This window comes from Corvus kubaryi, unplaced genomic scaffold, assembly GCF_017639235.1.
Source record: "Corvus kubaryi isolate FWS band 111438036 unplaced genomic scaffold, C.kubaryi_AGA036_p1.0 37256, whole genome shotgun sequence".
Classification (NCBI taxonomy): Eukaryota; Metazoa; Chordata; class Aves; order Passeriformes; family Corvidae; genus Corvus; species Corvus kubaryi.
In genome coordinates, this window is record NW_024581076.1 from 2335184 (window position 1) to 2347386 (window position 12203).

Below are 12203 nucleotides of genomic sequence, written 5' to 3' on the forward strand. Positions count from 1 at the left end.
GAAAGTCGAATATCTTATTGTGCATTACGAATTAGATAATCATGTTATTCCTTTGCTAAACACACAGGCAAGCTGTAGTTATGGACTGCAATCCATTTAGTGCATGTTATGTACCTTGATATACCATGTCTGAAGAATTTCTAGAACCCACGGATATAATACAGGACTTATGCAGCCATTGGTCAGTGTTTTTCTGTACACCAGGCATCCTGCTCATTGCTTTAACATGAAGAGCTTGTCAGTTGCACCACACAGCTTTCTGTGGTTCCAAGTCCTTCATGGCTTCAGCATTTAGATTTGATGTTTCCACATCTGTGAAGCATCATAATTGCCTATAGCTGAAATAACCTTGAATGACATAAAACTTATGATTCAGACAATTCATTTTATTGCTTGAAATGTCCTTGCTATGAGGCTACCTGAAATTTTAAATTCACTCCTCTCTCAGTGAACAATACGACTTTTGGGCCGCATAAAAACAGTGTGAAGGAACATAAATTAAATGTCTTTGTAAAATTATTTTATATTAAAAAGTTAAAACAATTTAATAACCATTAAAAATAAGAATAAAAATTGGTTTAGAATGCAGTAGTAAAATATTTAATTTTACTCCAAACAGTTTTGGTTTTTTTATATTATTATTAGTTTGCAAAAAGAATTCAAAAGACTAATTTTAATTTTCTGTTCAACTGATCTTTTTAGTTGACAGTCATTCCAAAACTAAGTTCTCCACTGTCAGACTCTCTTTTGGCAACTCACAGTCTTACATTTCCTGCTGACACTTGTTGACAAGGAATATTTATATTAGAAAGAATTATTTCTTTTCCATAACATTTAACTCTCAGCAACAACAAAACAGCTATTTTGCACTCTCCCTGGGGATTTCTACATTTCGAATAATACTGAAAAGCACATGGACCTGTTGGGGTGAGTCTACAAGAGGATTACAAACATTATCAGAAGGCTGCAGCATCTCTTCTGTGAAGGCGGGCTGAAAGACCTGGGCTTCTTGATCCTGGAGAAGGCTCTGGGGAGAGTTTAAAACACTTCCAATACCTAAAGAGGGAAAACTGGAGAGGGACTTTTAACAAGGGCCTGTAGTGATAGAACATGAGGTAAGGGCTTTAAACTGAAAGGGGTTTGTTTTAGACTAGATGTTAGGAAGAAATTCTTTCCTGTGAGAGTGGTGAGGCACCAGGACAAGTTGCCCAGGCAGGATGCCCCAGCCTTTGAAGTGTTCAAGGCCAAGCTGGATGGGGATCTGCCAACCTGGCACAGTGGAAAGTGTCCATGTCCATGTCAGGGTGGTTGGAATGAGATGATCTTAGTGGTCCTTTCCCAACCCAAACTATGCTCTTATTTATGATTAATTGACAGAAGATATGTAAAGCCCCAAACTTTTGTAGTAACAATATCTTTATTACAATAATCTTCAAGAATGAAATTCTGAAGTGTTTTAATTGTCTAAAGTTTTGATGTTTTTCAAATGGTCAGTAACTGTGAGCTAATTTTCTTTAAAGAAAAGTAACATGAAAACACCATTGACCTAAATGTAAATGTAAATAAAAATAATTATAAGTGAAAATAAAAATAGTTCCTTCTTTTGCTGACTCTTAACTGTAGCAGGCTATTTTATGTCCCTTGTTTTTATCTCCAATAGGTTTTGGCTCTTTGTACTGTAGAAGTTCTCATAAAAACTTTTTGGCTTGCAGATTTTTTTGTTGTTTGTTTGGTTGGAGTTTTTTCAGTTAGATCTACAAACCTTTAATATCATTTTGTTGTTTTGCCAGTTGTCAGTAATATATTTCTGTCAGCTGTATTCATAAAGAAAGTTGTTTCACAAATATCTTTATAAATCTCTCAAACTCTACTGTAAAGATGCAGGTCTGGCAGTGTTTTCTGAGATTGGACAGAACTGCAGTGTTCGGAGTATTGCATCAATTCTTCCAGCATTACAGACTGGGTGTTTCCTGTGGATGATAGAAATTTCATTGGTATTTTGCTTGACCACTTACTGGCTCAAAAATAAGTACAAGAAAAATTCTATTTGCGCTGTCATTCATATAAACTCTTTATCTCTAAGTAATGAAAATACTATAGTGCCCTCCAAGACAATCTAGAATTTTGGTTTATAAACTCTACAAATTCATATATTCTAAAATTCACATATTCTACTTCTTTATATTTTTTACTTATTAATCATATTCAAAGAATCTATTGATTTTTTTTTAAATAAAAAGATATATTCTTTATGAAAACTGACTATTCCATGGTTTGTATTCCATGGTTTGGCTTTTCTTTCTGAGTCTTGAATAGCAATTTATCTTGTTCTCTGGTAATATAATTCACTACTTTGAAAAAGTGTTGGTTAGAACATATTCTATTTTCAACCTCTTTTGTTTTAATGGTGCATGCATAATCCTGTGTGTGGTCTTGTCCTTCATTCTTCCTACAGCTTTAATATTTGCACTTGTTTGTTTAAAAATAACTTTAACCTTTTTAGCACATCTTAATTGGAAAAACTGGAGCATCTTAATTTTAAGACAGCAGAGGATTCATGTGTGTGAATTCTGCCATACAAATCTGTTTACAATGATGACAATGTTAAGTGGCTAAAGCTTCCTTGATTGATAAAAAAAGTCCATGAAAATGCACTATGAACTTTTTACACGTTTTTAACCCCCAAATTGAACTTTCATGACTTTACCTCAGTCTGTGTACAAGCATTCATATTGATTATGAAAAGGAAAATACTCTTGCCTACAAAGCGCTGATATATTTTTAACAGGGCGGGAGAAGAAATTTGTCTCAGTCTTCTAGCATCTCTCTGCAGACAAATGCTAGTACAAGAAAAGTTAATCCATCTGTTCCTACTTCTTTGAAGAGTTACTAATTTCTGAAATGTGTAAAGATGTCTGTTCAGTTCTCTCTCCTCATAATCAGAATGAAGGCAATTAGATTCCACCAGAATGCCCTAATAACAGCTTATTTTGCTCAGACTGAGCTGTTGACTGGTCTGGTTCTCCACCTTCTCTGTTTTCATTCATAGATCAAATACAAACTAACTGCAGGGGCCTGTTACAAATTGGAGGCAGTAATTTGTCATGTATCCTATTTCTTTAATAGGCCTTTTGAAGAGATCTTCAATTAAGTAATACAATGAGATCTGTATTTTTTCTATTTAATCTTGTACTTTAAAAAAGACAAAAATTAGTGTTACATGCATTGACACAGTCATTTTAGCAAAAATAAAGAATTTAGTTTTTTCAGTTTATAAAGTTCTTCATTTAAGACAGCTTTCCAAGTGATGTTTTCCAATATGTTACTGTACCAAGTTATGATTACAGTAAATAGCTGCTTCTGGTTACAGCTGACACTTTAAGTTGCAGCAGACGTTTTAGCATTTGGAAATTACCCTCATCTGGTAATCTGCTTTCAGAGCAAAATTTCATTTCTATGGATGGATACATCAATTAAGGATTAAATATCATCTTTAGATTCTGGATCTGTGCTTCATATCTCCTACTAAAAGATGCAATTTTCTCTAGATTTTCTATTGTTCCCTCTCTAAGGCTGCTGAGCAATATTTTTTGTTTCATTTGATGATTTTCAGTAGTTTTTAATTTCCCCTTAAACTGATGTTGGACTGCAGCTTCTCAAACTTACTATGAGAAAAATATATGCATAGCTTGAAGAAAATCCCCAAAGTTATTTTTGATTCTTCAAAGAGAAAAGAATGTGACTAATGAGTGAAGATGTGTTAGAGATGTCCAGTTAAAGTATAACCCTGTAAGATGTTCCTGAGCACACATCTGAAATGCTAATTATGCTAGTCAGGTCCATTTAGATAGGTGTTTGCTTAGTGTTCATTCTCAGAAATGGTTTCTAAAATCCAGAATATTGATGCTGTAGTGCAGTAAATAAATTGTTTTCTTGTCCCTCTAGTGTATAATATGTCCCTTTGAGGTAGAGCCCCACACATAGAGAGGATTTTCTCAAGTAAAATATCAGCCTTTTACTGGGTTTCTGGGAACCAAAGACAGAATGATCTGCAGTTCTGGTAAAAAGTAGCTAATGTGTCAGGATCAGAAGGTTTCCCAGAGTACGTGTACAGCTCATGCTGGCTGCTGTTGTGGGTGTTTGAAGTCATGTAGTGGAAGGTGTGTAGAAGTATCTATTCACAGATGGTACTGTGTGTGTGCAGCAGTTATGTCAACACTTGCTGTCTGTAACTCAACACTGGTAGGCAAAATAGCTCGAGATTCATCATGTTAGGGTTTGTTTCCTCCCAGAGGCTATGTTTGCAGCTGGTCTCCTTATGATTTTTAGTGATAGAAGCCCATATAAAACTGTAGTCAAAAATAGCATTTAAAGGTGCCTTATTTTCTCTTAATACAGTGTGTTCAGGTTCTCTTCAGTTTCTCATGCTTTTATCATCTAATGTTATTTTTAACTCTCTGTAGTTGTAATTTCTTGCTAAAGGAATAGTAGAGGGAAACAATCCAAGACAACGGTGACATGGATTACAAAATCTGTCTTAAAAACTCCATGACTGCTCTCAATTAAGAAAAAAAAATGTGCTAATAAGAACAGAAGATAGGGCAACTTTATGATTTCATTTTGATGGTTCATTTATTTTTTTTCCTTTTGCTGATCATCTTGATGCGCATAGTTTGTGAAATGCTTTTTAAAGTAGGGGATTGAATAGCAATATCAATTTTAAAAGAGTTAAGAGTTTATTATTGATAACAAAGAGGAGGTGCCCAAATTAGACTTGTTTCTGGTTTAGAATTAGAAGATCTGACCAGAGCAGCCAGAAAAACACGAGTATTTTTGCTTATCTATAGCAATCCCTACTGAGACCAAAAATAAATCTTGAATATTTGCTGAAATGGAGACAATCTTGGAATTTGTAAGAAGGAAGTGAGAAAGTTAACAACCTGCCTAAGGAAAAATGTTTCCTAGAAAATAATAATAATAATAATAATAATAATAATAATAATAATAATAATAAGTTTTTTAAAAGGCTGAACTATTTTTCAGTGTTGGTTTTTACAATAAAAAGAAAGTCCTTGATATTCTTAATAGAAAAGACATTCAGACATGGTGATGTGAGTGGGTGGCTAAGATAGTTTAAAAAAAATTAGTTCCTGTATCTCACTCTTACATACTTTTAAACATGTTTTAATGGCAGTTTGTCATCACTGGGTGTTAGTGAAGATAATCAATACAATATGTTTTTCAAGATTATTATGACAGTTATTTCATGACTAAATAAATTATCTGATGTGTATGAAAGAAAGAGCAGTTTTGGAGCTGCCACCCAATAAAATATTTCATCTATGCTGTCATTTTGTTTTTTGATTGCTTTTTTCTTTTTCTTTTTCTCTATTAAAAAGGAGTCTTTGTGTGATTTTTACAGGAACTTGGATTGATTAGTGAAGTTATTTAAGTCATACTTTGTTTTATTAGAACACCTTATTTTAACCCTTCTTTATAACATCTCCAGTAATTTTATAGTCACTCTTTATGAAGAATCACTAAAGCCTATAACCTAACTGACAAATAAATAATTAGAAGTACACTAAGTAGTTACAGTCTCTTCATGTTTTATTATAGGAAGTGCAAGCCAGTTCAGCTTCTGGAAAGGCTAAACACCTTGAAGCTTTAAATGTTAATTGTGTTAGTTTGAATAAGAGCATTCAAAATTCTGATGACCATCACATAGATCAAGAAACCTGACCATGATGTGGACGAATGCCCACATAGTCACCAATTAAATTTGGACTATATATGTCCTTGATTTCACTAATTATTAGAGCTGCTTTGTACATTTTACTAAGTTAATTAAATTGATTTTTAAACTCATCAGTTTAAATCACTTTATATTGCTTTGGGGAGGCTTAAAATGGACAACTTGACTTGAATTATGTTGGATTCATTTCTCAGCAAGTTACCAAGCTAAGCCAATATTTTATTTAAAAATGAAGAAATTTATATTTGCACACACAAATTTTTACTAGCTGAAGAATGATTCTAGGACTTTTTGCGGGGGTTTTGTGCAAGTTCAATTTCTCTATCTGCAGGTCACTTAATTTATTATTAAACAGAGCTTTTTAAAGTCTGCCCATGCTCCCAGTAACTCCAACAGAAAGATATGGGCTGAGAGAAAATTTGTATTTGAACAGCTGTCTTTACTGTTAAAATGGAAGAGTAAGACCAGCAATATTGGTGCACTTCATAGAAATATCTCTATATTGCAATGAGGGTGGAAAACAAAAATATTGTTTGAATGTTAGTGATAACAGGTTTACAGCTGTTTTAGGATATACCCACAAAATGATAAACATGTCCAGTGACTTTGTATGGATTGCCTTTTGTAATCAAAATTGCTGCTGAAAAAAACAGATGAATGATATAATCTCTTTAACTCATTCTGACTCATTCATTTTCAAAAGGACTAAACAAACAGACAGAAGAATTTACTTAGCAGAAGGTAGTGACCGCCCAGTGAAACCTCTATCAAAGACACAACATTCAAAGTCAAGTAATTACATTTTAAATGCTTTCTTTTATAGCCACATATTTCTTGTTTTCTTCCTTCTTATGATTGTGTTTCCATACAAAAGCCTTTCTGCTGTTTACTTTGTAATTCCATATGCCAAAGCACTGATTTAAAGATAAATGATCAGATATATCACTTACTTCCAAGCTTGCCTTAATCTTTCCAATATTTTAAGTTTATATATCTATGTGACAAGTTTTTCTGTTAAAAAGTAGAATGTTTGAGTAACTGAACACAGGGGAAAACAAATATTTTTACTTGCACATCTGTTCTTTAATAAACAAACAATTTTTGCTGTTCTGGATTGTAGGTAGAATGAGTTGCCTTAAATAGAAGGCATTTTACTCTAGTAATTTCCAGAAAATCTTTTTGTCATAGAATTTTGAGAAATTAATTGTCACTTTTTTAACTTTAAAAATGAGATTTGAGTCTCAAAACTATTCTTAAACATTATTTTTAAACATTAAAAAATAACATCAGCAGCTTTATTATCCATAAAAGTCTTATAATTTTGAAAAAAACCAAAACCAACAAAAAAACCAAATGAGTTTTGCTGTCTTTATTGTCCGGGTAAAACTGAAAAACAAACAAAGAAAAGCCTTGCATTTTTAACACTATAGAACAAAATTATTTTACAAAGACCATATTAGATGGATGGACATCTGGGCATTAAACTGAAATGTTTAGGTTTAATAAAAGTCTTGCCAAGTTCTAATTGTCAGTCTGCAAGACATAAAGGTTTAATTTAATGTATATATATCCACCTACATACAGGTACCTCTGCATGTACATGTCTTAATTCTTCTAACTTGCCCAGACCAAGCCAACGGAGACTGTTGTGACCCTACATGATGCTATGCATCTCAGACACAAGACTGGACCTAATGGCTGTTGAATTAGGAAAACCAAATGGCTAGGTAATGGTAGAGAGTGAAAGAGCCGTGGATTTTATCTTCATGAGAAGGGGCAGGCAGAGGAATGCGATGAACATTGCAATGCCTGTAGGAGAGACAGTGTAGGAACCCGGAGTGCCGAGAATATTTCTCTGCCTGTTTTTAAGGGTTCTTACCCCCCTGAACAACACTGTTTTAGTCTCCAACCTTGGAAAAAATTACCAACGATCAGACAGGAACTAGAAAATACAGTGGTGTGAATTAGGTGATAGATTACTATGTAAGATTGTCACAGGGTGAAAAATTTAGAAGTTTTGGGCTTCTCTTTGTAGTAAATAGATAAGAGTAAAAAATATCAAAATGGAGGATTGTTGTTCTCTAGACCTTCTTCTCCTTCTTCTACTACTCCATATTCTGCAGTAAAAGTAGTTTGAAATGATTGGATAGAAAATTCTGCAGTTCCTAGTCGTGTTACTGAATAATTGGTAGGAAAGTGAAAATAATGTACATTTTTGGTAACTATTGGTTGAAATATCTTTAAAAGGCTGTGTAAATCTTGATAGAGTGGCCTCACTCCTGTTTTTCTGTGTTCTATGCTGTACCTGGGTCACGCTAGTGACTCTGTTCCTCTGATAAGACTTAATAAACAACTATCCGGCAGCATTGAAACTCCAGGAAAAGTCTCGGTTTATCTTTGAAACTCCTGGCAAGGACTTTCAGCAAATTCTCTCCCATCCAGAGGGACTTGACTTACGGCACGGTTCAGTATCAGACAGTGTGGTGCCAAAAAATCCCTGGTGGTCTGTGGAATTTCTTAATTTATTTTCAATTATTTTAAACTACTCTATATATACCAAGCTGTAAAAAATGGGACATCAGGAACATTTATTGTGACACTACATTATAAATCTGATTGGTTTATCCAAATTTTGTGTTTTCTTTGTGGAAGGGAAAAAAGCAGAGCTAGTAAAGAATGGGGCAACAAATAATACATTAACTTTCTAGTATATTGTATGCAAATAGTCAAGGGCAAAGACTGGCCTGTAGAGGCCAACAAACAAGGGCAGCTGGGGGTAAGACAGGCTACAGGAGTGTATGTAGGAATAGGAGACACAGCAGATTTATTTTTGGATTTGTAGCTATCTTGTAATATTTAATCTGCTTGTGCTATGAAAACAGAAAATACTCGGGGGCAGAATGTCATGATCTGACTTCAATCATTCATCTCAGTCACTGATGGTCACATAAAATTTACATTGTAAGAGAACAGCTGAGGAAATTGGTACATTAAAATACAAAAGAATGAAATTGAGCCATCTAGTTCAAATCTGTAGCTTATAAGTAAAGGTTCATTGACTCTTCTCTGGTCCTTAGATTGCTTTTCCTTTGTAATGTTCCCCCTTCACCAAACTGAGATCGTAGATTTGTTTTGTTTTCTTTATTTCTCACTTTCTCTGCAACTCTGAAAATGATCTTCCTTAAAACTGTGGTACTTCTGATATGTTTAGCAAATCCTCAAATCACTAAGAGAAGGGTGAGTTTCCTTCCCTCTGTCCCCCATATACCTTATAATCAGAGTAAATTTTGAGACATAAAGGGGACGGATGTGAAGGAACATCCATCTTCTGCCTTCTCAGGGAGAAATCAGTCTCTAGGTTTCTCATCAGCTGCTGCCACCTCTTGCTTATCCAACTTTCCCCTTCACCCCAATTTGTTTGGAAACAAGGAATTTAGGAAGGAAATAAGTAATTTTATTAAATGGATTAATTGTATCATAATTTATTTCCTCACAATACCAGTGCACTCTCTTTTCTGAAGGTCATGAGTTTTCTAGGGTTCAGGAAACATTTTCCAGCCTGTATCTTTTGAAAATAAGCTTGAAACAGACAATAATATCCACTTGCAGCTGTAATATTTGTACTGACTAATTTCCTCCTTTTATATCTCCATAAATATTATAAGCACTTTGAGTGACTGTAGCCCAGTTCAGTTTCTTAATGTCTTTCTTCTTAGTGAATAAATTGTCAGAAGAGATCCACACACATAATCATGAAGTTGACACAGAAATTATTTATAATTGTTCATCCACAAGCTAATTTTTCTGAACTACTAACAAGGTGTAAATAAAGGTGCAGTAAATCTAATGGCAATCTTTTCAAATTAGAGATTTTTCCGTTGGAAGCTTTATGAGTCTTCTTTACTGGAAATGTTAAATAGTGATATAAGCAAGATGTTTCCACACATTTGGTTATTATTCTATCATGTGTTTTAAGTTTTGGATTTTCCTTAGGTGGGAGATTATAATTTATTATATACTTTCAGTGCTGAAGTGAAGGCTCTACAACTAGAGATTTTGTCTTCTGGTTTACTGGAATTAGGCCAAGCTAACACGACTGCTTTCCTGTATAATTATCTATGAAGGATTTTCAAATTTCTAAAGTCCCTTTGTCCTTGATTAAGTCTGGTTAAATTTCTTAAATTAGTTTAATTTAAAATCTGATTAATTAATTTAATCACTATATTTAATTAATTAATATATTGATTGATTTAATTATTAATTTTTCTCCCATAGTATATTATTGTATGGGACCAAGGAGTCATATAAATATAAATATAAAACCTAAAAATAATACACTATTTACACTTAAAAAAATATTCAAAACACAGACAATGCCTCTCCATTTTCGGTAGTAATCTACATAATCATACTTAATGACATTCTCATTCTTTTATTTTGAATAATTTTAAAATATCCTGACATAATGTGGATAGCGGAAAGAAAAGAAGTGAACATGCTGGGGCTTATTTTCTCTTTGCAATTGCTCAGATATTTTTTGTGATGGGACCTGTCACAGTACTAAGTTGCACAGATAAATCGTGTTCATTTCTATGGATAAACTATTATAATTAGAGTCTAAGGGAACACTCAAGATAAGAAGAATAGAAAGTATAGCATCACATTTAACAAAAGGCATCATCAGACTAAGTTTGAGAGCTTATTTTACATAAGCCTATGTCCTTTTGGCATCTTTTCTTTCTTTGCTGCTGTGCACAAAACATGTAGAGAAGAGCAGGAAGGTTACAAGGCATCCTGAGACAGCATTCATTTTCAGATATAAGTGGCACTCTGTCTATTAGCCATCCTGCTATTCTTTTTTGGCAGAAGAGGTTAGAAACTGAATTGTAAAACACTTATGATTCCAACTAATTATCAGGGAGGGAAGAGAAGCATACATACAATTCCTATCTCAATTCCACCTTGGTTCCCTTACAAGCACTAATCAGACTGTGCCAAGGGGTTCCTGTCTCTTGGAAGGGGATGGCTGAACTTTTAATAAAGGCAGGCATCATTCCACATATCTTCCAGAAGCACAAAAAAATTCATCTTAAGTAGGTGCAGTGATGGGACTGACACTTCACTCCCTGTCAAACAAGTGACTGAAAACTGTCCCGACAGAGCCTTCTCTGGGTGATTATTAGGATTTGTCAGCACTTGTCCAGCATGCACCAGTAGCCTCAGGCTTGTATTTTTGCATGATGCAGTGGCAGAATTTCAGCACACTAACAGCACAAGGTACATAGTTTCTTCACTACATTTCACTGCATTTTGCTGAATTGATATTCTTAGATTGTGTTTCATAGACAATATGAATTTACCAAAGTGAAGCATCTTCTACAGCCAGGAAAGTCCCACGCTGTAAACTCTAAGCTGTGCACAGTTTGTGTTCTCGCTTGTAAATTCTAAATTCTCTTCCCTCATAAAAGGCAATAAAGAAAACATTTAAAAGGAAATTGTCATCTGTCAGTGAACACAACCTACAACCTACAATTTCTGTTCCAGCAATTGGAACTCACTAGGTAAAGGAAAAGGACAAGGTTTTTTTGCAAGTTCTGATAGAATGAAAAAACTTGAGATCAATGGAAATAGGTTGTTGTCAACACAATCAATGGCATTGCTCTCTGGAAACCAGCAAGAGCCTCATGCCTTCTTTTAATTAAGGAGGGTGTTCTCTCCCCAGAAAAAAATTTAAGAATAATTTCAGAAATAAAGCCCAAAAATGAAAAAACCTCAGGAGATATCCTTCCCCATCTACTGACAGAACTCTGACTACTTCTTGAAATAATTAGGGAAATATTGGTAGTCTGTAGGGAGTGCTAAAGCAGTTGATCTTCATGACAGTAAACTCCATTTTAGCATACCAACTGCACAAAATTGTACTAAAACATTTCATCTAATTGACACAGAATGTAGAAATGGTAGGAAAAAAATGGGAAATAACTGGATCATTTCTGACTTTTATGCAGGTCAGATAGTGCCCGTTTATGCAAAATTAATATTATGCTGAATGTGTTGTGTGGGCAGGATAATGAACCAGAAACATTCTCCTATTTGGGCTGGATTATATTTGTGTACAAATATTGAACAGCGCAGATATCTGATATTTGTTACATAGTACTCTATGGCTGGAGCCTCTGGGCCTGATTCTGAACCATGTTTCACAGCTTAATTCATGGCTGTTGCAATGTGAAAGCTTACAGGGGAAGGGAACAGTTCTAAGGTGGTTTTGGTTGGTTGGTTGGTTTGGTGTTGGCTTTTTGGTTTTGATTTTTTTGTTGCTGTTGTTTTGTTTTGCTTTTTGAAGGGGGTGTTTGTATTTGTTGTGGTTTTGTTTGGTTTTTTTGTTCATTGGGGTTTTTTTTAATCTGTAGTGGTAGCCTCCAAGGGGGTGGTTAACCCAGAAATC

The 12203-nt window shown here is 34.3% G+C and overlaps 1 protein-coding gene across 6 annotated transcripts in view; it reads left to right on the top strand.

The window, feature by feature from the left end:
- Nucleotides 1–12203, top strand: part of CNTN5 (contactin 5) — a 619355-nt gene that overhangs the window by 272873 nt on the left and 334279 nt on the right. The window lies entirely within an intron of this gene.